This window comes from Diuraphis noxia, unplaced genomic scaffold, assembly GCF_037042655.1.
Source record: "Diuraphis noxia isolate RWA-SAM2 unplaced genomic scaffold, SU_Dnox_SAM2 contig0004, whole genome shotgun sequence".
NCBI classification, from domain to species: Eukaryota; Metazoa; Arthropoda; class Insecta; order Hemiptera; family Aphididae; genus Diuraphis; species Diuraphis noxia.
This window is the reverse complement of record NW_028301714.1, coordinates 20572075-20575548: the sequence shown is the minus strand read 5'-3', so window position 1 is coordinate 20575548 and position 3474 is coordinate 20572075. Positions and strand designations below refer to the sequence as shown.

The 3474-nt window shown below is 32.8% G+C and overlaps 1 pseudogene; it reads right to left on the bottom strand.

Moving 5' to 3' along the window:
* Positions 1-2267: 2267 nt before the first annotated feature.
* Positions 2268-3177, bottom strand: LOC149055834 (uncharacterized; annotated as a pseudogene).
* Positions 3178-3474: the final 297 nt, after the last annotated feature.

The following is a 3474-nucleotide window of genomic DNA, read 5'->3' as shown; positions in this document are numbered from 1 at the left end:
AATTAGTAGGTAAATAACTTTGATTACTACTATTTCATTTTAAAAAAAATTGTTTTTTAGAATATGGTACATAAAAACTATAAGCTACTAAATGTTAAGTAATATTTAATAAATATTTATCTTATTTCTTTTTTCTTAAAAAAGGTTTAACTGGGGATAATGTACACGAGTTATCCTTTAAACTTACAATATTACTTAAGTTTTATGTCTTCAATTTATTTCTAAAAGAAATTAAGAGCCAGTGTAATTAAAAAAATGCATAGAAACTGTAATCTTTAAATTTATATTTTAAAATTACCTTTATAATATTAAAAATATTAAATTATAAATGCTAAATAATTATTATATTAAATTAATTCACAATTTATTTTTAAAACCAATTGAAAATAATCAACCATCCAAAATATCAATTTTTGTAATTTATTATGTTTTGTACTCAACAAAGTAAATTAAAAATTTCTAGGCATTGTAATTTCAACTTTAATATACGATTTATAATACGCATACTACATATAATTATAGTGTATTGATTTACCTATTGTGTCATGTAATTTTATAAGTAGATATTAATTTTATAATATTATAACTATACTTAATCTTATATAATAAGTAAATATGTAATCTGTAATTATTTTGTTGTTAAAATCAAAACATTTTTATCTATGCTATGGCACATAAATACCTACATTGAACAAAAAAAATGTCTTTGTAAAATCAAAGCCTGAATAGTATCACCATTTGCGAAAATGTGCTGTCACTCCAATCACATACTGACGTTATATTAGTACAATCGTATCACAGCTCGTATTATAGCTAAGAGAAACACTATTTTCAATTATCCTGCAGGTCATATACTTTTACGCTATTAGTTTAACTGAACGTGAGAGTGATACAGACACATCAAATACAAATACAGTACTGTATGTTTACGCCGCTTTAAACTATCGCCGCATATTGTTATATACATTGTAACATATATTTGTATAGCATCCACTACCGTGGGATAACGAAATAATATAATAATAATAATAATAATCAGATACATAAAAAAAAAAGAAAATATGGACGCATTATGACGATTCTGAAAGAAAAACTTTGCCTGTCATCGGTTTTCACCCTCTCTCCGTCGTCTCAATCCCACCCTCGACACAAGCCCATCCACTCAACCACCATCAACTCTCATAGAGGCCGAGCACCCGAGGTATTTTATAATATGGTTCACGGGATACGCAATGGTGGCGCTGGCAGATAGGGGTGACGGAGGTTGGATCTCGATTACTATAAACCATTATTACGATGTTCGTTCGTCTGGATTATCGTATTTCTATAGGCCCATCAAATACCGACGGCGCAGACAGGACGCATGGATCCAGTCCAGAATTTTCCCACAGACGGCGGTGGTGATGATATTCAGATAACATAATATAATCTTTCCCAGTCTGCCGAACACACGCCGGGCAAGAAATCCCTATATTATTATTACCTATTAAAAAAATATATACCAAACAGAATTATTGATGTGCACGCCGATATTCTCAGCAACCACCGTGTCCGTAAATCCTCAGCTCTATTATTATATTATTTATTTATTTACTTTTATTATTATTTTACGTTGAAAAACTACTCACCAAAAGTGTCATCTTCTCATTCAAATCGTATAATGTATAAACTATATGTATATACATAAATTTATAATTTCTCAACTGGAAAACCCACAAAGTAAGTCTGCCGATAATTTCCATCAAAGCACGTATCTCAACGTAGCAAAAACACCACATACCCATCCTAATTATAATTTTACGACAAGGGTCTTTTTTTTATTATTATTAGTTATTAGTGAACACTATTATAGCTCGACAACTACAGCGGACAAATAATGATTATATAACAACAGTTAAACAATCTTAATCGCACATAAGCGATTAAGTGGCCAATTTAAATTGTAAAGTTATTGTTATTATCAATAACATAACATCATATAAATAATATAAAAATAGATTACGAAGGTAAGATTAATGTACTGAAACAGAGAATAAAAATGTATGGATTTTTTAGCTTATTAAATATGGAAACGAGGAAAGAATTAGTCATATAAGTTAAATCGCAAATAAATGTAGATAATATTATTCCTAAAATAAGGATGTGTGGGATAGTGTTGGATTGAAGACCAGAAGCAGCGGAAGCATAGGAAGGGATTGAATTGAAACGAATATATGGGAGGGGCTCAGAGGTATTTTTGACGGAATAAGGAAACTTATTATGGGATATTATAGGTTTAACTTTAATGCGTTTTTTGATAACGGACTGATAAACACGGCATCCTTTGAAGTTGGCCGTGTGTGCCTCAGAACAGAGCGCGTATTTAGCTGGACTAACTAGGTCCTTTTTGCAGTCCTTGGAGCAATGGTCCTTGCCACATTTGACGCATCTGGATACATGGTGACAAAAGTTATCGGTATAGCCTCCATAGTCTTGATAATTGTGGCACTGTGGTGGGCCACGACAGGACAGAATAGATGAGGTTTCTCGATTTTTACTTTATTATTGAGTAATGAAGTGATATTAAAAATATCATCGTTGTTATCCTGACGATTTAGATCAACAAAAAATAATGGGAGACCGCATTTATTTTTATTTTTGACATTTATGACTTGTTTCACCGAATGTCCTTCTTCCGACAAGGTGACAGAAATTTCCGTGCAAAAGGTGGAATGGTAGAGATTTCTCTTTGCAACTCTGAATGAACGTTAAATGCGAGGTTGAAAAGTATGAAAACTAATGTTGGTTTCCTTGAGATGAGTCATAATAGTGTTGTAGCTGAGTGGGAAGTACAATCAGAAATGATTTGATGGACTTACAGGTAAAACCGTTTGGACCTGTCAACCTTGTTAGCACCTTTGTGAAGGCGGAGAAATTTGAGATTTTGGAGATTTAAAACGGCTTTGCCGTTGGCGTGACATTTTGTTTGTCGAGCGTCTGTTGCTCGATATTTTGTTTTGCAGGATCCGGTTTTTCGTCGCGAGCTGTCACACTGTTAGTGGGTGTGTCAAAAACGTTATCACTCGAATCATCGTGGCACAAGGTGGCGAACCGATTAGGTGTAACGAATATTTTTGATTTTTTATTGTCAACTATTGGCGACGTTGACGAATTAAAAAGATTAAGTTTGTTAGGCATAACATATGGAGCGAGCCGCCACCGGTGACGTGGACTTTATCTACTTGCGTGCATGTTGAGCGCTATAGCTGGACTTGGACAAGGGTCTTACTTTCACGAATGATCAGGGAACGATATCATTATATCAACTATTACATTGTTTCGATCTATTAAAAACGCCCAAGTGCTACGATTAACAATAGTCGTACATTAATTTATACGCACCTAATTTACAAGTGTTATTATCTAACGTGTGTCTCAAAAAAAAAAAAAAAAAACAATACTTACCCTTTTGTCAAGATAGGCATAAATGAAATC